This window comes from Hipposideros armiger, unplaced genomic scaffold, assembly GCF_001890085.2.
Source record: "Hipposideros armiger isolate ML-2016 unplaced genomic scaffold, ASM189008v1 scaffold_143, whole genome shotgun sequence".
Lineage (NCBI taxonomy): Eukaryota > Metazoa > Chordata > Mammalia > Chiroptera > Hipposideridae > Hipposideros > Hipposideros armiger.
Window position 1 is genome coordinate 1,300,708 of NW_017731493.1, and position 26,475 is coordinate 1,327,182.

Consider the following 26,475-nt stretch of genomic DNA (forward strand, 5'->3'; position numbering starts at 1 on the left):
TCATATTGTCACTTAAAATCTGCTAAATAATACCACATTATTTCCAAAGGGCTATAACCAATCCTCACTCTGTGAATCAGTATATATAAGAATTCTAGTTTAGTCATATCCTTGACAACATTTGGTATACTTTGTCACATGGGTAGGTGAATAATGACAGGTTACTATATTATAATTCAATATAAGGAGGGACCTTTCTATTTCTACTTTGAATTCGAGATTTTATTATAAATAAAAGTTGAATTTAATTATTTCTCTACACCACATAAGATTGTTTCTCTCCTATAATTCTGTAGCTTGTTCATGATGTATTACCATTCTTATACACAGCTGGCTTTGTTTTGCTAATGCTTTGTTTAGGTTTTCACCTATGTTCATGAATGGGGTTAATCTATAATTTTCCACTCTTGTACAGATCATATTAACTTTTTATATGATTGAGATCCTTTTTTTACGTGATCTGAACCTAGAATGCTGGGTAGAAATCTTCAGTAAAACCATTTGAGTCTTGTATTCTCTTTGAGGAAGATTTTTAACTATTGGTCGAATTTCTTTATGAATTATAGGACAACTCATGCTTTCTATATATTCCTGTTATATTTTTCTATGTTATATGCTTCTTTTATGTAAGTGTTTAAATTTACTAAAGTAAAGTTATTATCTCCATTATCTTATATTGGAACTCTAATTAAATGTACATGGTCATTGTCATCATATCCTTAATTGATTTAAAAATTAAATGTTTATTCTCTGAAATTTCTTCAAGTATATTAAAAATACACCTAATCTCTTAAGTTTTCTTTCATATTTTGTTTCTTTCTATCCTGCATGATATGTACTTTTGATTCAGATCTCTCCTCTAGACTTTCTCTCTCCAGATGTGTTTAATCTGCTGTTTAACACTTCTACTGAGATTTTCATTTCAGTGATAATATTGTTCAGTCCTAATGTTCTGTTTGGTTATGTTACATCTTCATAGTCCTTTTTGTAGTTTCTTACTCTTTGTTTATGTTTTTATTTATTTTGCTTTCTTTAGGCATAATTATTTGACATTCTGTATCTGTTATTTGAAGTCTCTGTGGTTTAGTTTTACTATTTGTTGTTTCTTCTGACTTATCCTCATGATGTCTTCATTCTCTTGCATTTCTTGAATTTTTTTGAGCTCATATTCACTGGGACATTATATGTGAAAAGTCTGTGAAGGCTGAGTTGCTTATGATATTTGTCTTTGAAATCTGGGATGAGTGTGATTTTGCTTGCTTCTGCCAGATGGCTGGGACACTACTGACTAGGATCAATTTTCAATTCTTCAATTGCAGGGCTTTCTATTGCACAGAGATTAGAACTATGGACCCCGACACTTGATGACAAATTCTTATGGAAAAGAAATTGTTTTATTTTTCCTTTTCTTTCTATTTCCTTTGAAATTCTCTCTACTGATAGCCATAGCTAAGATAGATTTTTTTCCCCAGCACTATTTCTTTTTCTCCATTTGTCCTTTCCTTTAGATGTGGCCCTTTGTCTTTCCTTTCTTTAATCCGGTCTCCAATACAAATCCTTCCCTTCATAGGCCCAACGTTTTGACTCCCTTTCCAGTATGGAGTAGTCTGTGGATGTTCAAACTCCAGCCACGTGGAGACTTTAGGAAAGTCCAAGGTAGCCAACATCTCTAGCATTTGCTCGCCTTCCTTCGTCTTCTTTGGAAGTCATCTGTACTTAAGAGAGTAGTTTGGATATTTTCATGTGGAGTATTTTGGGATATAAAGTCTCACATATTGCCAAAATGTAAATGTCTCTCATTCAACAGTTAAAAAAAAAATTGACATTTCATCCAACCTGCCCAACTTCAGGGACAAAATATATATATATATATATATATATATATATATATATATATATATATATATATATATATATATATATAAATCCACGTGTTCAATATGGCATTTTAGTTTTAAATATACTTTAAGAAATTTCAGAGAATAACCATTTAATTTTTAAATAAATTACACTTTTAAAAAAATAATTACTCGTTTATTTTTTTAGAGCAGTTTTGGGTTTACAAGAAAATGAGCAGAAGTATAGAGAGTTCCCCATAGACTATTCCACCCTCTCAATGTCATTAACATCTTAGTAACAGTGTTGTTAACATCTTGCATTAGTGTGGTACATTTGTTAAAACTGATGAGCCAATACTGACATATTATTATTAACAAAAGTCTATGGTTAGACTTTACTCTTTGTTTTGTATGGTTCTATGGGTTTTGACAAATGCATAATGTCAAGTGACCACCATTATAGCATCACACAGAACAGTCCTGCTGCCCTAAAAATCCCTTGTGCTCCACCTAGTCACCCTTCTTCTCCAACCCCCAATCCCTGCAAACCAATGATCTTTTTTGTCTCTATAGTTCTGTCCCTCAATTTTTTCAATATTCACATTAATTCAAATTTTTAGCTTCTTGTGTTATCTATTCTAAGGTATAAAAACCAGTAGCTTATTTTCCCTTTCTATTTATTTATTTATTTTTTATTTTTTTTTATTGGGGAATTGGGGGATGGGAACAGCTCTGGGGAATCGGGGGAAGGGGAACAGACAAGTTGCTGTTGTTTTGTTCTTCAGTCTAGTTGTGGAGGACGTTGCTTCACTGGCCCAAGTTGGCACCATCATTGCGCTCTTCCTGGGCGAGGCAGATCAGTCGCCGGCTTCTGGCCGCTTCAACTGGCTGCTGGCTACACACGGTAGCCCATGGCAACCCACTGCAGCAAGGGCTGCAGCCTACGCTGTCACCGGCGACTCACAGCAGCCCAACTCCAGGTTGAGCTGTTGTTCAGCATCTTAGCTGTAGGGGGCAGTGTCACTGGCCCTCATATGTGGGATCCGAACCAGGACCTTCTGGCGTCCCAAGCCAGCTCTTAACCATCGCGCCACTCGGCTGGCCCTCTTTTCCCTTTTTTATATAATACAATATCTAGAATATTTCTATATCCATGAACGCTTGAAAGAATAACCTTGCATATGTGGTAGAGCAGTTCTCCAAGCCTTCTTTGGCTCTTTTCAAGCATGGCCTCTGTTCCTCTCTTAAGTCTTGTGGTCTTTTGTTTGAAAAGAAAGAACATTCTCAGAATAGAGCTGGTAGAACTTAATGAAAGTCCATAAAACTGTCAAACAGTGAGACTTCCCCAAACCAAACTAAGTTGCTTCCATTTTGGAACAATTAAATAATATCTTAATCCTTGGAATGCACTGCGATATCCACCCAATAAACCAGAACTGTCCAGAATGTCAGTTCTGGTCTGGCACTGGAGGCGAGCCACGGACAAGATGAGTTCATTTCCCCACTACCTTGAAACACTTCCATGTGTTGATTCTATGAACTTAGCTACTGGTTTGATGGAAGTCAAATAGGTCACTTTATAATTATCCTATGTTTCTAAATACTTGGTAAAAAATGTGCTAAAAAGGATTTTAAAATTATGTGAAAACTGTTTCCAAGCAGTGCAGTATTTCTCATTTCCTATGCACCTTATATTGATACCAATAAGAATCTTTTCCACAGGCCACTTAGGAATGAGGATGACCACACGTAATTATACCTTCTTACCTAATAACTGTAAAGAGAATGGCAAGCTTGTGTAAAATGTGTAATGCAAAATTCTGAAACCTACCCCTCCATAACTAGGCTAAAGAACAAAAGGACAGCAACTTGTCTGTTCCCCTTGCCTAATTCCCCAACGCTGTTTCCCTCTCCCAATCCCCCAATAAAATCTTAAAAAAAAATTCTGAAACCTGAAGCTTAGAAATGTTCTTCACGTAAGTCAAGGTTAATAGCATATAGTAATTAGTTCTACTCTAGAAGATAAAGGAGCAAAAAATACTCATAATACTCATGGGTAAATATTTCTGCTAATCATATTGCTAAATATTCTGGACAACTTTACCTACAACTTAAACCAGGCTACAGTGATAGCTTTAAAAGATATAATAATAAATGAAGCCCAATACACTATACCTTTCACACTGAAGGGTCCTAGCAATTGAGAACTCAATTATTTAAAGTCACTACTGAGCAGATCAAATCACAGGGATTAAAAAAAAAGGGAGAGAGAAAGTCACGATCTGATTTATTTCACTCTTTCCTCTGGGAATAAAAAAAAAGTCTCATAAAACACAAAATTTAGATGGGATAGTAAAAAGTGGAAGGAAAGAATGGAATGAAGCTAATCTTTGATCTCTATCCAAATTCCTCTTTCTTCTACCTACAGGGTTTATTTCCATTCACATGTTATCCATGTGATCTCTGGAGCCACAGATTGAGGCAGCTGAACTCTGAGTTATGTTTGCACAAAACATTCAAGGGAAGTAAAGAAATGAAATTTCTACAAGGCTTGTACCCTCTCTTCTAATCAAAGTAAGGAATTCAAGAATAATTTTTTAGTTTTAATAACATGAGTTCTACGGTGTCCATTACTGTACGTGTATATGTACGAGGGATTAGAAAAGTCAAGTGTGGCTACCAATTGCAAAGTATTATCTTCAGGACATGTGAGATAAAAGTTTCAGCAGGGTGTGTGTGTGTGTGTGTGTGTGTGTGTGTGTGTGTGTGTGTGTGTGTGTGTGTGTGTGTATTTGATTAGACGTCATGTAACATATTTTTAAAGGCATAATTGCAAGTTTCATTTAATAGATTTTACTCCTAGCTTCATAAAAGGCACAAAAGCTCAACCTACTTGTCCCAACAAACTTAACCTGCATAGGTGAAAAACTGTAACAGAGATCATAGCTAGGAATGTTTTCCTCAAGAGGGTTGAAGTATCCTTGGTGTGAGGGCTGATGGAAACGTCGAGATCAAGTGAGAAAACGTGCCTGGACGCGTGGTACCTCTTGGGCCCACGCAATCACCAGGTATGGGGATGGAACTAGGTTCCCAGGTCCACAGATACCTTTAGTTGGTGAGTTTCTTTTGGGAGAAGGATACAGAGCTTAGGGAAGAGCCAGAATGCCTGCGGTAGCAAGATGGGCAGGCTCAGGATAGTGACTGGAATTGGTACACATTCACTGAACAGCGGCCTCAGCAGTCATCACTACTACCTGCATTGATTATGACCGGATTCTCTAAGAAATGTTTTTCCAAAGTGAAATTTGGCACCTTAAACTCTTTTAAGGAAATCTTCTAGAATGAGGCATTAACCAAGGACTACCACAGCCACTATGACTGCTGCTACTCTACTACACACTAAAGAACCCTGTCTGTAGCCTGGTTGTTTTCAAAAGCATGGACAATCTAATGTAATGTAATCAACATTAAATTAAAAGCATGAGAAAGAAGCTATATTATAACAAATCATTTTGAGAGATGACCAAACACAGCTGAACTGGTAACTACCAAGACTGAGAAACCACTAAGAACTGCATTTTCAGTGAAATCCTCTGTTCAGCTCTGTTGATTGACTAGAAGCAAATTTGATAACAGTAAGAATCTTTTTCACAGGTCACTTGGGAATGAGGCTGACCTCACCGTACTCCACCTTATCTGATTATTATAAAAAGAATGGTAAGCTTAGAAATGTTCCTGGCATTGTAATAGATAAGCATGCTATCGGGGGTGGGAGGGCAATACATGGGGGGAGGGGGGTTGTTACTTTGTGAGGGTGAAAAGGATAACTATTGCATTGTTCTGTACACCTGAAACTAACAATAAAAAATAAAAAAAATAAATACAAAGAAATGTTCCTGGCTTTAATGTTGTTGCTTTGAAAATAATATTAATAAGTTGCAAATATGGGAGTAATTTAAATTAACAGTTTCAATTTGATTTCCTTATGTTCTAGAAGGGTTTGTTTCTGCCTAAGGACTCATATTGTGTCAGCATTTTTACAAATCCAGAAAAATTGTTTGAAATGACAAGTTGTTCTAAGAAGGCTGAAAGAGTAAACTGTAGCTATGCATTTAATAACTAACACATAGGAAACAAAAAGGATTTATTCTTAGAAATGGCACGTCTCAAACGCTCCTCTATGTTTCCCAAATAGTTCCCAGAAAAGAGTGGTAATGACAGGAAACAACCCTAACTAGCTTTATTTTAATTTCCATTTAAAAACAAGTGTTTTAAAAACCACCACAATTAGCACATGTTCACTGCAGAAAATTTGAAAAATAAAAAAAATAAAATAATACAATATATAATATATGTTGTTATATATTATATATATTGTCTATTAATCAATAATAATTATATACATAAAATAAAAAATCTGTAGTCCTACCTACTACTGATAGCCAATTGCACTTTTGTAGTATCTTTTTGCATACTTTTATGTACTTTAAAAATAAAACAGGATTAAAGACAAAGAACCCAATAGAAAAATGGATAAAGGGTAGTAACAAGCAATTAATAGAAGAAATACAAATGGTCAGTAAACATGTTATAAGATTCTTAGTTAAAAAATAAAATATAATTGTAATTTTTTGGGTAATTTTTAAAACTTACCTTTATAAATATCAATCTAGTTTTTCATGTCCTCTACAATATCACTGTAAATGTGTTAATATACCAACTAATTCCCTATTTTTAGATATTTAAGTTGTTACGAGGTTTCCAGTTTTATGTATAAGATTGCAAATAATATCCTCTTGTATGGCTGAAGTGGCCACTACATAGTAGCACTTATCTGATTCTAGGGTCATTAAGTATTATTTTAGGATGGAAAGAGGCCTGCTGCTTATATTGCTGACATTTTTTTAAACCAGAGCATGAGCTAGAACATAAACAAATAGTAAAGTACATAAAGGCAAAACAGGAAGGAAGCACCGTAAAAACTTTATCAACTTAATTCTTTTAAAACCTACGTGTGTTCGGCAATGCTTGTTGTGGATAACGAACACTCTTAGAGAAGCTCAGAGAAACGAGAACGACTCCCCAAAAGTCTGCTTCTGCTATGAAATTGCAAACAGTGGACTGGAACGCTCTGTGGAGGGTTCTGCTGCAGGCTGAAGAGGGACTGCTCTCCGAACTACAACTGAATTACCATCGCTCAGATCAGACTCTAGAATCAGCAGCCGACTCCCAAAGAAAGATACCTGGGTCATGATTCATTTCGTTAATCAAGAAAGGGTGATACAAAGTGATTGATTAGACAAGTTATTTTATTTCTACTTATAAATCTCCTAACTTTGCTTATGTCAGTCTCCCATTCACCACTAGAGTTTTTCCGTTAATAGTTTCTGTGTCTGTCGAGGAAAGCTTCAAGTAAAAAAAAAAAAAGCAAGAATGACAGAGGCAAATCTCCACCCCGCGCTGCCATTCCGCAGAAGCTGTGGGGTGAAAGTCAGCATTAGTTAACGGTCTCTTTTGAAATACTGACACCTAATGTTATTGACTTATATCATTTTTGTAATTCTCTCTGGTATGGCTAAAAAGCCTCAAAAACAATTGATGCATCTTTTACCAGGTTAGTTTCGTTTGGGCCTGACATGTTTGTGGAAATTTCACTAAAGATTCAGTATAGTAGGGATCAAAGGAGTCACACGCTTTTGTACCATTGTAATTTGAAATTTTTTTCTGCACATCCACTGGCATATTTTCTATAGTTATGCCCAGAACGGTTCACTGAAGAATGCACATACTGTGAAGCCTAATTACAAACATTGTAGCCATTTTCATCCCTAAACCCCTTCGTCATTAAGTGACCATGTTGTTCTTGAGGAAAATGCAGTCAAACCCAAGTTGAGAGAGAAGTTGGGGTAGCATGTGGCAGTCTCATGTATTGGGAGGCTCTCTAGCAGGACTTCAAAGCAGAATCTGATTGTTGCAGATGGGAAGAATGCTTTCCACAGAAATACCTTTTTAAAACTCATGGTGCTGTAATTCATATGGTAGGCACTTGTGATTCATTCCTGATGATGGTGGGATCATTTAACTCACAAAGCCATTGTCGCTACTATAAAATCCTTTCATCTGTAGCCAAAAAGGTTTATTTCATGCAAATGAAAATTTTTCATTAAAGTATCACCTTAATAATGGGCAAAGATATATATTTTCTGGTCATGTTTAAAATGTAAATTTATGATCATATTCTGAAGATTCATTTCATGTTATGATCTTTTATTTATTTGATGTCCCAGGACTCTTTCCAAGTTCATCGAAGCCGGAAATCAATTTTAGAAGAAATATGGAGATTATTATCATTAAATCTTTCAGTTGGTTTATTCCAAGCAGCACTATAATACTGCATATGTTTCAAAGAAGGCACTTTCAACCATAGTAAAAATCTTTTTACTGTTGTGCTCAGTGATACCCCAGGAGGTAAGTTTATAGTCTCAGCACCTTTTGGAAATAAATGAATAGTTGGTTTATTTCCCAAACAAAGTCTGAGACAATAGAATGCTCCAATACAGTTATTTCTGAAAAATGAAATTGAAAAGCATTTATCCTCAGGAATTTTGGAGGATAAAATGGCAAGAAACTTTAATTGATATTCTGACCATCTGTCCATTCATCCATCCATCCATCCATCCACCCATCCATAATCTGGCTAAAAATCAACAATTATTTACTAAATACCTACTATATGCCACAGTTTTATATATAAATCTTATACTTCAAACAGATATGTAAACCTCAGCTTTCTCACCTGTAATTATAGCTAAGGATTATTTATTCTACCTTATAGGTCAGGAATGAATATCTAATGATAAAAAGCCACCTCAAAAAAAAAAAAGATAAACACAGCACATTGAACAGAGTCTGGCATGTAACAGGTACTTAGTTCTTATTTTTTAAATAACATATTTTAATCATAGAAGTTTAGATCTAGGAATGAATTTCAATTCATATATTCTAATCCTTTCATATTAAGGATGAGGAAACAAAGGCCCAGAATGGTGAATTGTGAGAGCAAACACTTAACAGAATTGGGGTGCGAACCTAAAGCTCTCAGGGAAGGGATTTCCTACCAATCAGCCACTTAGAGATATTAATATTGCCTATATTTTTCAGATGTGATTTCTGGTTAAAAAGGAAATTTAGAAAGAGTTCCTAGACCCCAAATGGTTTTTTACAAATCATTGCCTTGGTGTGTTAAGTGTAAACAAACCAGAAACATGTGAATTAAATTTCCCTTAAAATATACAAATATAAAACCAGTGAGAAAAAAAATAAAATCCCTGGAAAATGCTTTTGGATATTATAGGAGCATTCCTTCCCACCCCTCAAAAAAATCGTTTTTGCCAAACCCCAACTGCAATTTGATTTGCAATCACTAGTTCTTACTGCTGTTCCTAATAATGCATCAAACACATGGGATCTATTCTCCCATCGATACTCATGCACAATCAGCCAAGTGCGATGGAACGAGAGCAGGGCAGACTCATGCTAAGCAATGATGATCCCATTACGGTCGTTTGCACTACTCAAATTCAGCCAATATCTAGTGGGCACATACTCTAATAACAGGGAAATACAAGGATGAATATGTTTCCTGCTTCCAATGAACTAAAATATATGAGACACATACACAGATGAACATAATTTAACATAAAGATAATTGTTACAAAATAAACACATTTTTATAAAGCTTCTATAAAGCTTAACAGAGGGGCATTTACTTGATTCCATTATAACTGGAGAGTATGGTAGGTAGAATTCTTGGAATGACCCCCAATGACTCCTGCCCTTGTATAGTCCCCTCCCTTTTGAATGTGGGTGGAGCCTGTGAATATCATATACTCCTGTGTTACAGCAAAAGCATTTTTAGGTTGACTTTGAGTAAAACAAGTGAGAGATTTGGGGCAGTATTTGGGGGGAGATAATCTAATCACATGAGCCTTTTAAAAGCAAGGCATTTTCTTTAGCTGGTCATATAAAAAGAAATTATAGAGAATTGAAGCCTAAGGACTTGATGTACCAGTGATGGTTTAAAAATGGAGGGTACCGATCTGAGAAGGATTGTTGGTGGTTTCTAGCCTGCATGGAAAATGGAATATCTGTCCTAAAACTGCAAAGTCCAGAATTTTGGCCAGCAACCTGAATGAGCTCAGAAGATTCTTCCTCAGGACCTCCAAAATAAGGATCCAGCCTGGCTGATATCAAAATATCATGATATCAAAATATGTGAGACCTGAAGCAGAGGACCCATTTGAGTCTGCTGAGACTTGTGACCTACAGAACCATGAGGTAATGAATGGGTAATGTTACAAGTTTTCACAGATCTCTGAATATACTACAGGTCTATCATAACTCCACTTTATGAGGTAAATTGAGATGTAAGGAAAGTGGAAAAACAATAGTAACTACAACAATTAGCAACTCTAAAATATTTGTCCTGTGCCAGGTCCTGGGCTTTATACAGATGTTTCATTTAATCCTCATGTCAACTTCATGAAGTAGCGACAGGGAATATCCACCTTTCTATAGAGGAGCAAACAAAGAGAGGTTGAGTAACTTTCTCAAGGTCACACAACTAGAAATTAGTAACGTGAGGACTCAACTCAGGCTTTTTGACTTTAGAGTCTGAAGTCTTGACCAATGACCATACTGCCTGTTTAAAATACATGAGAAGAGCCCCACATATATTTTTTTAGATCCACACTCATAAGTATGTTTACTTTTCATTTAGTTTTTTAAATTACTTTTCATTTAGAATGAGATGATATAACCAATGCATGTTACCACGTGCCCAAAGAGTTAATCTGTTTTCACTATTCTCCACCCATTTCCCCCACTAAGTGCCAAGTGCCAACAGGCTGAGGAAAAATGCCTCAACAAACTGTCTGTTGTATCTGGGGGGAGTGGGTTGTTGGAAGAAAATAAGGTTGTGTTGAGTTTTCAGTTGTGATGAGATTATTCAAATAGAGTCGGTGCTGCTGGCCATTCTATTACCCTGAACCAAAGCCAAAACCTGTAGGTCACTTTATTTAAAAGAACATGAGAACACTCCCGGATGAACTTGAGTTTATGTAAATTAGGTGACCCTTCTCAAGCAGAGAGGTTTCTAGAACTGTGAACTCTTCTAAAGAACCAAGGGTTCCCCGTTAAAGATACGTGATCACTGGTCACATCAGACCCTGCAAGGCTTTTCTAACTAATATTATATATCTTGTGCTCAAGGAATTCTGAGAGGTGCTACATGGCTGAAAGAGCGTACACGTTAGAAGACCGTGGGTTGGCGAGGGGCAGACATGCTAGCAAAAACCTCTAAGCTCACTCACATAGAACAGTGAGCTCAACACACCAGCCACCGAACTTGTCATTGGCTTCTCACACTTTTCAGGGTTAAATTCAAAGCTTCAAGATATGGTCTGCCCCTCCAGCCCCATATTCTGCCATGTGACCACACCCCCTCTTCCCTTGACTTACACTGCACTGTTTATATACAGAGGGTGCCAAAAAAAAGTATACACACTTTAAGAAAGGAAAAAAACTAAAATTGTAATACTCAATATATACCGACAACAAAAGATGAATACAAGTCGCGTTTGACTTCTGCAATTACAAGAGGTGCTCAAAGTGGTACCATCAGCATCCAGACGCTTCTGATGAGGGCGAACTACTGCTTGAGCAACGCTGACCATCTCTTAAAATGTGTATACATTTTTTGGCACCCGGGTAGTTGGGTGAACACTGCAATCAAATAGTGCCCACAATTCTGAGCTTGTGATGATGAAATGTCCCGTCGACATCCAGCTAACTCCTGCTCATTCTCTAAGTTCAGCATAAGCAATATCTTGAACTCCCTGTGGAATGTAGAATTGTTCCTGTGTGTTCCCTTCACATCTATTTCTCCTTCTCTAGTCCTAATTCACACGTTCAGCCTACTAGGCTATAAACTGCTAGCAAAGAGGGACCACATCTGGCCTGACTTTGTATATCCACACCCTAGTACAGTGAAGGACATTTTCAATATGTTAATGAAATGACTGATGTATACATAGTAAAAAAAACCTGAGGCTGACTTTATGGACTTGGCTGAATGTGTGATAACAACTAAAGTTTACAAGGCATTTTTGAAGGGTAGGCTCTGTGCTAAACATCTTGTAACTAACTTACTTAATGCGTGCGCATGTGCATACACACGAAAGAGGTATTATCATTATTCCAATTTTAGAGATGAGAAAAAGAAACACAGAGAGGTTAAGTACATTGTCCAAGGTAAAACAGCAGAGGTTGGATTTCAATCCTGATTCTGGATTCCACGCTCTTAAACCACAATACTCAGTGTTTTTGATTTAGGGTCTAGAGTGATACTGGAGAGCAACTTTTGGAGAAAGGTAAGGAAAAACAAGGCCCTGAAAAATGTTACACTCTTATGATATACCTACTATAGAATATCTGTTTTCCTTTCTTTAAGAATGTTTTTATTTGTTTTATTAAATTTATTGGGGGTGACGCTGGTTAATAAAACTATATAGATTTCAAGCGTACAATTCTATATAATTCATCTGCATTGTGTGTTCACCACCCAAAATCAAATCTTCCATCACCATATATTTGACCTCTTTACCTTTTCCTATCTCCCTCTAACTGCATTTCTCTTTGGTAACCACCATACTGCTGTCTGTGTCTACGAGTTTTTATTTGTTTGTCTTTTCATTTGTTGCTTTCAGCTTCATATCCCTCATATAAGTGAAATCAATTTTTCAAGAAAATAACTGTGGTTGATCAATTCAAGAGATATTTGTTGAGAAGCTACTATGTGACAGGAACTGGGCTGGCCAAGGAGAATGTAGTTTAGCGCAAAACAGAGACAGTCCTTACCCTTCTATAACTTCTAAATGATTTGTCAGTGAGAGCTAACATCACCAGGCGCCATCCTATGTGTTTGAAATGCATTACCTAATTTAATCATCACACAACTGCCAAAGTGGGAGACTGAGTTATAAAGAAACTGACTTGCCCAAGCCACACAGTCAATGGCAAAACTGTAATAAGAGATTGGTCGGCTGGCTCCAGGACTTGTCCTTGAATCCACTCAGCTGTGCATAAATCCAAATGCTGAAGCACAAGTTTCATGTATTAATGCCATAGTCACAGCCCAATTGTGTCTGAATTATAATCAACTGTTAAGAACTGTAACCCATTCTTCTTACTGAAGCTTTAACTTACATTCACAAAAACAGATTTTCAGAAAAAGAAATACCTACTTTGATTTTTCTGATATTGTCAGTTGGAAAGAAATATGCTCCCCACTCCCCATCCCAAAACTCCAAGTAAAAAACCCTCCTAATTCCTTTTCGAACTATCCCTTGGAAATAAGTTTGCATTTCAACGTCAGTATGGCAATAATTCATAACACACCCCAAATTAAGCTTAGCTACTGAGAGTCACGGCAACACTGTAGTAACCATTTTCAAAGTTTTTCTACTAGTTAGTCCTATTTGTCCTTGTGGTTACTTTATGACTAATTGTTTTTTTTGAAAATCTGATATTTTCAACTATCTGACACATAGTATACAAAGTTATTTGATCTTTTCTTTACAAAAAAAATAACAAAAAGCCCCACTACTGAATTTCAGTGTATACTTTCCTCACAAACAGATGCCTGTAAACAAGACAGATGATAGTTTATCTTCAAAGTGCTGGATACCAGGTCAGACAATTACGTTCGAGAAGTCATCCTAGAAAAAGTACTACATACCTCATTGCTGAATATCACTACGGTCACCTTTAAAGTACTCCCCTTGGGAAGCTATCTATGCACTGACACCAGCACCTAGTCCACCCTTCAAGGCAATTTTGGAACTCCTTCTGGAATGGCCATCAGAGCTATCATCAGATTACCCTTGATGTCCTTCCTGAATGTCACCAAAATGTCTTCCTTTCAATATTTCCTTTATCTTTGGGTAGAGAAAGAAGTAATTGGGGGGCAGATCAGGTGAGTAGGGAGGGTGTTCCAATACAGTTATTTGTTTAACTAGCTAAAACTCCCTCACAGACAGTGCCCTGTGAGCTGGCGGTGCATTGTCGTGATGCAAGAGCCATGAACTGTTGGCGAAAAGTTCAGGTCGTCTAACTCTTCCACGCAGCCTTTTCAGCACTTCCAAATAGTAAACTTGGTTAACTGTTTGTCCAGTTGGTACAAATTCATAATGAATAATCCCTGTGATATCAAAAACAGTGAAGCAACACTGTTGCAACAAGTTCTCGAACTTAATTGTCAGACCTCACACGCATCAGCTAAATTTTAAAGGTTTGTTGAATGAGAGAAAAACAAATCAGTCTTTTCTAAGGAAAAGGAGGACATATGTCTCATTGCAAAACCATTCCTTGGAATTTCATTTCCCAAATGACCTAGGTTTTTAATTTCAAGACAAAATACCTGATTTTAAAAGATAAGTATCTACCCTCTGGGAAAAACTGATGATTTCTTATTTTTCCTGCCATAAAAAGAGGTTCAGGAACCCTTTAAATTACAGGTTGCAAGCAACCATTTAATTTATATTAAATTAGACAGCAATTGTATGTTAAATAAATATGAAATTGCTCTGAATGTATTTGTTAAAGATTAAGAATTTTGTAATACTTGGCTTCATATTACACATTTGTTATTACTGATTTTTAAAAGAAATCACCATTTAATTGAAATACTTAAAGAACATTTACAAAGGAAAGGACAACATTTAGCGAAACCCATGAAAAACTAGTAAGTCTAATAGGTAGCTCTCATAGTAACTCCCTCACATATCCATCAGGCACTTGAATATAACTATCACTCTTTGGGGGGAAAAATTAAATAGTCCAGAGTACATTTCATTGTGGTTTTTAACCTGCATTTTTTTTCCTCTGCTTTGCCAAGTAGGAAATATGTGACATGAAAAAGAAGCCTTCCCTTGATCACGCCAGAGGTCTTGCATCTTAAGACAATTTCTTTGAGGCCCAATATCCAACTTAGATCATGTAAAACACTATAAGATCTTCAACATGGCACAGACAGTATTTCAGGGAGGGTGGTGGCATTTTAGGTCAAACACTTCAAGGCACTTAAGGCATTTGATAGATGACAGGACCGCGGAATTGAATGGTGAGAGAGTGAAGTAAGCAGAGGCCAGATTCAGGATGGGTAGATCAAAGATAGCGAGGAGTGGCCAGGACGTTTGGGTCTAGCTGGGCATGTATCAGAATAAATGAAGGAGCATAATCTGCTGGTAATTCTAAAGTCATTAGAACTGGGAGGTCATGGACATCTTTCAACAAGAGTCTGTAATGAGATTGGGCAACCAATTTTCAAACTAAAGATGATCACAGATGCACTTGTCTGGGAGTCCAGCTGAAATACACTTGGGATGCGCAGCTGTGGAGTCTATTGTTCCTCCTTTAGAGAGTCAGCTCTGATTTACCAAAAACACTTAAAACATCAGAACCTGGGTGTTAATGGACAGAACTATGAAAAATGTGGGAATGTTATTAAGATGTGAGCATCAGCATTTTTCTTATCCCAGTCACAAGGGTCATAGCTTCAGAAAAAAAAACAAAAAAAAGAGCAACTGGGTGCCCAGAATTACCTAATTATTAATAGATGACAAAAGATATGCAAAGTGACTATTAAAGGAATATGGCTTTTATCATGACCACTGTGTCTCAAAAAGAGTCATATAACTCATCATAACTACTTTCAAACTCAAATTCATGAGAGAGTAATTACTTCTCTTAAGAGATGCCCAGATATTTTCTGCCAGCTACTTAAGTCCTCCCAAGACATTTGTTGATTATCACTTAAAGAATGTAATTTCTAGAAAAAAAATATCCAGTCTGTCTTGTGACATAACCAGTGTGACACCACTGATTCTGAATTTGGAAAACATTGGATAACATTACATCAACAATTACAATGGATAGTGACAACTAAATTCTAGTTCAAGTTCTATGACCTGCTGGATAAGGCCAATTCCCATATCTAGGTTTTTATTTCTCTATGGGTCAAATAAAGGGGTTGGTCTAAGTATTTCTTCAAGTGAAATTAACCTCTGGTTAATGAAAATCATATGGGTGTTTATTAAATGCAGATTCCTGAGCCTCATTAACAACCAAGTTAGAATCCAAATCTCTGGGGTGAGACCCAGGTTCTGCATTTGAAATAAGTTCCTTAACTGAGGTTTGAGAGACATCTGACTACAAAATCTTCAAGGCTCCTTTCAGCTCTGCCACTCAGGTCAGTCCTTTGATATCTTTTATAAGTTTGTAGTAGTCAACAATTTAAGCCTACCCAAAACAAAGCAAATGGACCCCGTTTTATTTTGTTTATCAACAAGACAAATAGACATTAAAATTAAAATAACACATGGGAGGTAAGATTTCAACCAGCCCTCTCAGCCTTTCCCTGCCCTGGATTACATCCCAGCTCCTTTTCAAGTGCCCTTTTCCTCTTCTGTCTGGTCCCCATGCAATACACTACTTTAAAGAAGGGCTCTCCTACAGAAAATATATGTCACTGACTTATCTTTATCAGGATACTTTAGATATGGATGCCTCATCTCAATATTTAAGTGGTAATATTTGTAAAGTTCATTAAAAAATTGGCCTGACCCACTGTGATAATTAACTGTTCATACATTCTGGAATGATAAGAGTATTTTTCTTCTATTGGGAAGATTTCTCAAGTGGAACCATGTCCTGATTCTCCCAAAATACAGTCTTAAAGGAAATGACTCACATTGAAGACAAAACCCAGTTACCGTCATGTTGTTGGTTATTCTTATGATGAATGTTAAAGAGCAAAATGCCAACATGAAGAAACCTTTCCACTAATGATAAATAAAGTAGCAATGATAATGGGGCAGCATTTTGGAAACAATACTTTGCAAAATGATACATAAGTACCCTTCTGATTTCCTGTTTTTAAAGACAGTAAATTATTCCCTAAGCACACTGAATTTTCTTTCTGACAAGCCCTTTAAATTAATCTTCACTTATTATTTATTAATTCAAGTATTTACTGAAGAAAGTTTTCTGTGTTGTACTTGCCTTTTTCTTACCTACTACTTCAAAGTGCATGGCTTGATAATAGAGGATCAGAGACACAGTATTTTACACAAAAAAGACTTGGCTTATGTTCAACCAACCAGAAAACTAGATCTGAGAGACTGTGAATCTCAAAGAAAAACGTTTCAGGACCCTGAGATTAAAACAAAGTTTATTAATAGGAGAACTCTGGTGAATCCCAACTGCAGTCATTGATTCTCAGGCTACTTCACCATTTCAATTGGTTGATTCAGTCAAATATTGGATCCACTAAAATTTTGCTTCTGGCTGAAACGGTTGAGGTAATGGCATTTTTAAGGAGATATCAAACTGTCTCTGTGTAAATACATGACTCAAAAATATACTAGCCTTTTAGTGGAGGAGACAGACAATAAACAAGAAAAGGAAATAAAGCATGGTTATTTTGGTGGCTTTACTTAGGGGCAATTTTTAAGGATCATCTGCAAAAAGCCTGACATTCTTATGTCTATTGTTAGCATAAATAAGTGGAGAGAATTGTGAATAATTTATATAAATATCTCATTTAAATACATTAACCTATAAAATATCTCTTAAATGTTACTCTTTCTGTATCATTAACATTTTTTTTTCTCCTCTGCTTTAAGAAACACTCGCAACTGGCCTTGTGCCATCACACGCTCAGGTTTTCCTCTCTCTTCCATGTCTATTTGCTGGCTCCTCTCCCTCCTTCTACCTGAGAATAAGGGATCAGACTCCCACAGTTCTGCCCGCAGCACTCTACACTCCCCCTGCAAACACTGTCCACCAGTGAATCTTTTCACTGTCACAGTTACAGCCATTATCACTAAGTCAGAGACTGAATTCTCCATGTTTTCTTACCCTCCTTTCCTAGAACTAATTCTCAATCACAAATTTCCAGTCAGGTGTTTCTTTGCACATCCACACTGGACTCTAATGGAACACGTCTAAATATTACCCATTACCCATCATCGGCAGCTTCTCCTTCTAAAATCCCCTAAACATCTACCAGTGATAATGCTCAAACTACTTGGCTTGGTAGTCCGGGCCCCAATATGCCCTGTTGTCATGCTGACATTCCTAAATAGGCTTTCCTTTTGGATAGCGTGTTGGGCAAGGGCACAGATTCCGGAGGTTGAATTCCGTTTCTCTTTCCGTCGCTTGTGTCATCTCAGGCATTTTCTTTAATTTCTCCGAGTCTCCATTTCTTCTTCTGTGAATTGGCGTTATGGTGAATGTGTGGAAGAAAGCACAATGTGAGGATACAGTGAAGCCCAACAAATGGCTGCTGAAGAACAAATGGGATGCATTTGCTTGTCCTTTCCATCAGCTTTCCCTCCTCCCCTCCGCTATGTCTGATTCATCATTCAAGAGCCAGCTCTGCTGCCCCATCGCTGCAGTTAGAGAAATGTCCTCGATCACGACATATTTTGCCTGCAGAATTCACTTCATCAGATACTGTTTTTTTTTCTCATGTATATGTCTTCACTATTTCCAATTTAACTGTGAGATTCTGAAAGAGTTGTTAGACATTCCAATTTTTGACATGTCAGTCCGTAAACCAAAACAGGAGTATTTACTGAGTAAATAAAATGCCAGTTCCTCATATTCACGTTCAAAGGGACATTGAGGCCGAGCAGTGCCCATCCTTGGATCTGAGTTCTTAGTCATGACTGACGGCAAACATTGTGACACTTGTGTCAGGGAGATCACAGCTTCGGCGCTGATTCTCTGTTCTTCCCCCAGTTATGGAAGGATTTCATGTCTGCACACTTGGAAAGCATTTCAGCTTATCTTTACTGACTCTTTTCTCTCCATCACATGTGCTCACAGAACTTGTAAGCTAATGGGAAAACTGAAGTGCATTCTCTCCTTCATTGGGGCACTATATACTCTCAAAATGGAACGTAACAGGAACAAAATGTGGAGCCTGCCCGAGCAATGCTCAGGAAAGCCTCTCAGGGTCCGGAAATAAACATTCTGGGATACTCTGCAGGCCAGATGTGCAGGCTATGAGATGACATGTGGGAGCGGAGAGGAAGAGCCCAAGCCCATGGAATCCAGCATATTCCCAGGGTGGCCTGCTTGCTTTGTGAAGACGTGGCAGGGAAGGCTTTGTGCCTGGCTGTTGTTGGCCCCCAATTTCTGGGTGACTGTTCATTTCAGTTCAAAGAGGAAGGCAAGGGTAGGTTTGAGAGCAATGGCTCTGTAGGCAGGTAGAAAGCAGTGCCTACACCCAAAGCGTTTATGTGCCTGCTGTCTCTCTGAAGCCTAGCGGTTTCTATATCCACTTCATGAGCCACGTGAAAGAATTCACCAAAATTCGATATCACTTGACTGTGTTATTTTGAGCAAACCACATCGCCACTCTCAGATGCAGTGTCCTCACTTCCTCATTTGTAAAACTAAGAACGTGTTGATGACATGGAACTTTCTTTGCATCTCTGATTCTACCTCAGTGAAGGACTTACCTCTACCCCCACGTAACAGCTCACCAGGTCAAACCCTATTCTCTTCAGCATTCCAAGAAGTGACTGCCAAATTTCTGGCTAGTGACTGACGTTTCACATCCACGCTAGTGCACTTTCAAACACAAACCATCCCAAGCTTCTCTTTGTTCTTTGGCGATGTCTGTTTCCATCATCCCAAGAAAACGCAAGAACAGTCAAACGCAGGTGTTTGGGCATGGCCTAACAACTATGGTTCTTTGTCTTTCTTGCTTTTTTCTTTTTTTTTTTTTTTGAGGGGAGAATCTGTTTTAATGTAAGAAAAAGTCACAAAGACTGTTCCCGAAGCCTTGACATCCCCTCTGGTTGTCTGAATTCCCTCTGAAGTCCCTGGGAATGCCATACTCTATAGGCTCAGACCCATAATTGGGAAAAATGAGGAAATATCCAAAGGAACAGAATTTTATAGTTAACGACAACAACAACAACAACAACAAAATCCCGTAATACAGAAAAAGTGATTTTGTTGTTGTTGTTGTTGTTGGAAAAAATGGGAGTTTTAAACAGCACATTTATTTCGTTTTAATTTCTGGGCTGTCAGGCATCAGCTCTGAAGCTCTGATTCGGAACACATGCGAGTTCCCTTTGAAGTTCTGGCTGCCTTTTTTTTTTCTTTCTTTTTTTTTTAACAATGGCAGAAAGATATAAAGAAATTAAACTGCAACATAATCATGAAACAGAACTTCTGGACTCCTGATTTACAAATTGTCATTCTTTCATTTCTTCAGGGCTTTGTTTTCAAAGCTTCATTGTGGCACATACGTTTTTGCAATTTTTTTTCCCTTTAAGCTTAATCTTCAGCTATCCTCCAAAATGAAGCATTCTACTTTTATTTAATCAACTAAAAAATAGTTTATTGTGGTTTTCTGAAGACAAGAAAGGAACTTGAAAATCCAGAGCAATATAGTAAATGGAACCTTTGTGATAAAAGCCATAGCAATATGGGGTTTAGCTCTTAAAGTACCCAATTCTCTTGGCATAAAGACAAAAATGTACCTTAAATTTTCAGGCAGTCCAAAGAAAATGTCTACTTCATTTTCATGCTCTAATAACAAAAGATCCTTACCAAAGATTTCAAGGATCCTTAATAAAAACTGCATTTCAAATTTGGTCTGGTGGATGCCACATTTGAAAACACACACACACACAGACATACACACACACACACACAAACACACTGAAATTGACTTAATGTTGTCATTTAGTGGTCATACATATTTATTTGAACAAGGTACACAGGAATTTTGTAACCCAATAGCTTGTTTAAAATCCACAGGCAAATATGAACTCGCTTAAAGATTCTCAGTCCCTAAAAATCATTTTCCTCACTCTATATTTTTTTTCTGTAATCTTTTATTGGCTTTCCCATATAAAATATTCTAAACTTAAACTCTTTCAAATTACTGCTATACTTTACCTCTTTCCACTTTTATAGTGAAATTTCTACTCTATGGTTTCTCCTCTGTATATTACTAATGGCCAAAATTTCAAAAGTTATATTTTCAGCCAGTGTATTGACCTTCAGTACATCCTCAGAGACTATGCGTCATCTTTCGTATCAAGCTCCAACTGCATGCAAAGTGAAGCGGGAAGCTGAAGGCACTATCCCCCATCTGTGGTTGGCTCGCACTGACTTGTGAGAACTGGCTGCTGAACTTTCAGGAATTTTGTGAGCTAGGTGTAAGCACAGCCATTATTAATTTCAAATATACATAAACGTACAATTTAAAAATGATATTAAACACAAAGCTTTTAAACATTCAAAACCACACTTCCTAACTATTTTAGTGTATTTGCTAGTGTTTATGCTCCTGTGGTTCCTTACATCTATTATAGTGGTATACGGAAAATACTATACGATACTTTGCTTTTCCACATCTCTTCTCAACTTCTCTTAGTGACGTCACGTTGGTAGCAGAAATTGGCCAAGTAGGAGTATTACACGACAGGCTTATTTGTTGCTTTGTTTATGCTGGGGAGTTAATTTTAAAATATTTACCTGCACACCACTAACTGTCCTCCGTACCTGAATTATTCAAAAGAACTAATTTACAATCTATATCTAATTTATACCTGAAGTACCTAAATCTTAGGGCTACTTTGGCTCAACAATTTATAATAATAACTTCGTATTTTATTTTGGATGTTTCAATTAAGAATTAAAAGCTGAACTTGACCTGGAGCTGGGCTGCCATGAGTCGCCGGCGATGGCGTGGGCTGCAGTGGGTTGCCATGAGCTACTACTGTGTGTGGCCAGCAGCCAGCGTGAGTGGCCGGCAGCTGGTGTGAGCTGCCAAGAGCCACCATAAGTGGCTGTCCAGAGGCGGGTGACCGATCTGCCTCAGCCAGGAAGAGCGCAATGATACCAACATGGGCGAGTGAAGCAATGTCCTCCACAACTAGACTGAAGAACAAAAGGACAGCAACTTGTCTGTTCCCCTTCCCCCAATTCCCCAGCACTGTTCCCCTCCCCGAATTCCCCAATAAAATCTTTAAAAAAAGAAAAGAATTAAAAACTGAAATGTGTTTATATCCATCTTTTTGGTGAGGGAAAGGATGGAAGGGGAGAATGAGAGTATGTGGCACTGCGTCTAGACCATTTCTACATGCCTGCAGCCTGAGACTCATACTTCCTTAACTGCAGACTAGCCTGCAACCTTCTACTGTTATTCAGTGTATTGATTCCTTTATAAATCCCCAGCTTCTAGAGTTTTAACTTCTCTTCTGCCTAGAATAAAACTACATTTTCACATCTACTGAATCACCTCTTAAAGTTTTAATGAAACCTTACATACTCTGTGATGTCAATAGTAATTAGGAAGGTGGGTATAAGATTCTTCTTATTTTCTGGCACAGGGTCAGGTACATATGGTCCAAATGAAACAGAAAGAAAATTGTACATATATCTTTTTTAAAAAAAGGAGCGGGGGGACTAAAGTGTGTATTGCTATGTCATTACCTTAGAATCTTGGACTGCAAGTGTCTAGAAGGGAGGTACCAAGTATGTCAAGTAGCCTAATCCCTTAAGTATTAAATAATCATCAGATGGGTTGCCAACCTTCCTCCCCTACTACTTTGACAACAGCCTCCATCTACAAATGAAAAACATTCCTGTGTCAAGTAGTTTAAATTCTGATATGAATGATTGTCTTGAATGCAAACAGATTTTTAGACATAGAAAATTAAGACCTCTTTCTCCAAAAGGGATATGGAAGAGATTTGGATAAGAACTGGAGAAAGTTTGACCATGGAAATTAGTCATGTGTTGAAAAAATTGGATTATTTATACACACTTGTGTAGCCTTTGGTCTAGTTCTCAAAAATGCTAGATTCCCCTCAAGGCCAAAAGAGAAATGGAACATTCTTAAGCAGAGAAAATATTAATTTCTATGTACTACATCTACATAGAACTTTTTTACTGCAAGTTTCTCTTGAGATAGTTTTCTAACATTTAAAATTAGTATTATACATAGTGAAGGGATAAGAATATTAGCCTAAACATTTTACCTAAGCGCTGATATAACATCATTTTTTTTAGGGAGCATGAGCATATCTTTTGTGAAACTGAAATGCCTAAATCTCTGGCCTTCCTAAGTTCAAAACAAATCTGTTTTGTCCCTAATCCCAGCAAGAGGGTTACTATGATTTTTATTAGAATCATTATAATTAATGTCACACATTTTTAGTTATATTTTAAAAACAGACCAATATTTCTCAGTCTCCACACTACTGACATTTGGATCAGATAATGCTTTATTATAGGAATCTGTCCAGTGCCTTGCAGAAAGTTTAGCAATAACCTTGGGCTCTACACACTAGATACCAGTAGCACAATCCATTTGTGACAACTGTAGTGTCTCCAGATATTGCCAGATATCCCCTGGAGCGCCAAATCACCTCCAGCTGAGAAACACTGAGTTACACTAATTTTCAATGAAAATGTTAATTTTACACATAACACATTTTTATAGGTTTCTTACCTATTGATAAAAAAGTAAACCCCATAATAAGAGCACTTTCTCCCACTTATCAAATGCTTTTCTAATTTTCAAGAAGTTTAAAAACATCTCATTCAATTCTCATAACAACCTAAGAATATAGATTTTTATGTCCATTTCCATGGAAGAGAAAACTGAAAATAGAGAAGGAAATAACTTCCCAAAGATCACTCAGCTATTGTACTGGATCTAAATATACTTAATTCTAAAGTCATATCTATACATTCAATAAAAAAATATTAAGCACTGACTAAGTAAAAGCAGTGTAATTGGTGCGGCTCTTGGTTTTTATATTGTGCTTATTCCGGGAGCATTAATCTTTTTAAGCATATACATACATTGCGAAGTACTGAATATTCTATGCAACATTTAAAAGTGGGTTTCATATAAAGTTTATTTCTTCTGTATGTTAAGAAGCAGTATAAACAATTGTCTTTTCCTTTAGAATAAAATACATTATCCTTGATAGTGTATTATATTGTAAAAATACCTAAAATATACTAGGTGTACATATTATGTACACATCGTAAAATATACTATGACTATGACATATAGGTATGCATTTGGTCAGAACCAATTCTATGGCTGTCACCTTTAACCTTCACTTTCAATGTTCTTTTGCACCTGGATGATGCTGACCCTACATTCTTATAACTACTCTACTACTAATTACTATTCTACCAATGTGTCACTATACTACCAAGAGTAAGGTAAATTGTAAGAACGCCTCATATACTATGCATGTTGCTCTTTGGTGCTCTTTGTTTTCTTTTCAGGATTCTCTGATTGCACATCATTGGGCTATCTGATACTGAGGATCACTGATCCACCCTCCTAGCTCTGGCTCCAAAAGTCTGTGGCCCTTCCCATAAAGACATGGGACACAATGACATCGTTGCTAGATTCTACTTTGATTTTCAAGGTTGTGCTATGATCTACCTGTAGTCAAATTTTGCCTGTCAAATAATATGACATCACAAAATCTGTGGGGAATTCTTACACTAGTGGTATGACTCAACTGGGCATGACATGAGTGATGTCGTCTTGATATGCATCATAGAATCTTACGATGTGCCCTCTGTTTAAAAACCTTTCTGGACAAAAACTTCATCACTTAAGAATTAAGTAATTTAAAATTCCTATTATACCTAACCTAGAAGCAAACATTTTTAATAGAAAGTAATCTGGGCATTGTCTATTTTTACCTGGAAAACATTTTCCAAATCAGAGTATTCCAGTGATTTGTGTGAGAACTCTTCCTCCTCTGCCTTAAACTCATTTTTTTCCCATTCAAACAAAATTATAAAGAAAAAAATATTCACCTTTCCTTCCATGTTCTGAATAGTACTCTATCGTACAGGATGGAATCTCCACCCTTGGGATCATTTGGTTTGAGTTGGAGCTTGTTTTCATAGCACCTGCTTGTGCTTGCTGGGCTTTTGGAGGCACATGGGGTTGGTGTCTTCTTTTCATGTGAGGATGCTCCTCATGTGAAGAGAAAAGAGGGATCTTCCTTCATCCTGTATGTTCTCTCTTTCCCCAGGTTTACTCTCAAACTGTCCCAGCTCTAGGACAAAAGTTCTGGTATTCACTGATCCAAGTTCGAGTTTTCCAGAGCTTAAAAATGATAAGACATTCATGAAACTGGAAATATTCCACTGTTCTTACCATCTCAAGCCTGGATACTTCATAATCTTGGGGCACTTTGAATACATCTTATCTAGCTTGTAAGAAACAAGGTACCCTTCGTGTACGTCCACCTACTCTAAGATGCTGTCGTAAACTCCCTAGTGCCTGTAGGCCAGTAAGAGACATAAAGTAAGATCACAGATTACAAAAATACAGAGATGGAGGGATGAGCAAGAGAAGAGATTCCAACAGCGAGTGTCATGAGTGGTTCACAAGAGTGAGTGCTTCCAGCTGGGAAGTCAGGAAGCTGAATCTTTAAGGAGGAGAGGATATTTACGCCGGAGCTGCAGGAGCAGTACAATTTGGCCAGTATAAGTGGGAGGAAGGGCTTTCAGGGAAGAGAGTACACTGAACAAGTTACAGAGAAAGAAAAGGCAGAGGGTTTGGGTTAAAGGAGAGCTTTGTGGAGAAGAGGGCAGGCATCATAGTAAGGGGAGTTTGTAAACAACCCATGAAGGCTCTTGAAATGTTGTTTCTTCACAAAACCTGGCCCCTTCATGATCATCATGACTTGAAGTGATCTTCTAAAAGCTTAGAGCATGTGTTTTAGTCACTCGTGTTCACACAAAAACCATCAATTCATAGATTTTAGCATTGGGATATATCCAAATATAGACGATAAAAATGAGAGTCAGTGCGGTTTAGTTATCCTACTATTAGTTTAAATTTTCTTGCATTATCTATACGGAAAACAATCTATTGATATGTTCACTTGCACCTCTTCTTTTTGGGAATATGGAAAGATCTCCACCCCCCCCCTCACTTCCCCCTCTTCCCACACACAAACAAACCCTCTCCTATTTACAGAGACATCCCAGGCCTTAGGGAGTTCTGAGTGCTAGGTTATTTGGTCTTCAAAGGCTTTTTTTAAAAAATATTTTTTTGGTTGGGGAATTGGGGGAGGGGAACAGCTTTTTGGGGAATAGGGAAGGGGAACAGACAAGTTGCTGTCCTTTTGTTCTTCAGTCTAGTTATGGAGGACGTTGCTTCACTGGCTCAAGTTGGCACCATCATTGCGCTCTTCCCAGGTGAGGCAGATCAGTCGCCGGCTTCTGGACGGCCGCTCATGGCGGCCGTTGGCTACACACGGTAGCTTATGGCAACCCACTGCAGCAGGGTCTGCAGCCTACGCCGTCTCACGGCAGCCCAGCTCCAGGTTGAGCTGTTGTTCAGCATCTTAGCTGTAAAAGTCAGTGTCACTGGTCCTCATATGTGGGATCCGAACCGGGGCCCTCTGGCGTCCCAAGCCAGTTCTTAAACAACACTCCATTCAGCCGGCCCTTCAGAGGCTACTGATGGCTTTTGTGGTTCAGAGGAAAAGAGACA

General features: G+C 37.5%; 1 protein-coding gene across 1 annotated transcript in view; it reads right to left on the bottom strand.

The window, feature by feature from the left end:
* The window catches only part of HDAC9 (histone deacetylase 9), an 820,423-nt gene that overhangs the window by 75,098 nt on the left and 718,850 nt on the right, over positions 1-26,475 (bottom strand). The window lies entirely within an intron of this gene.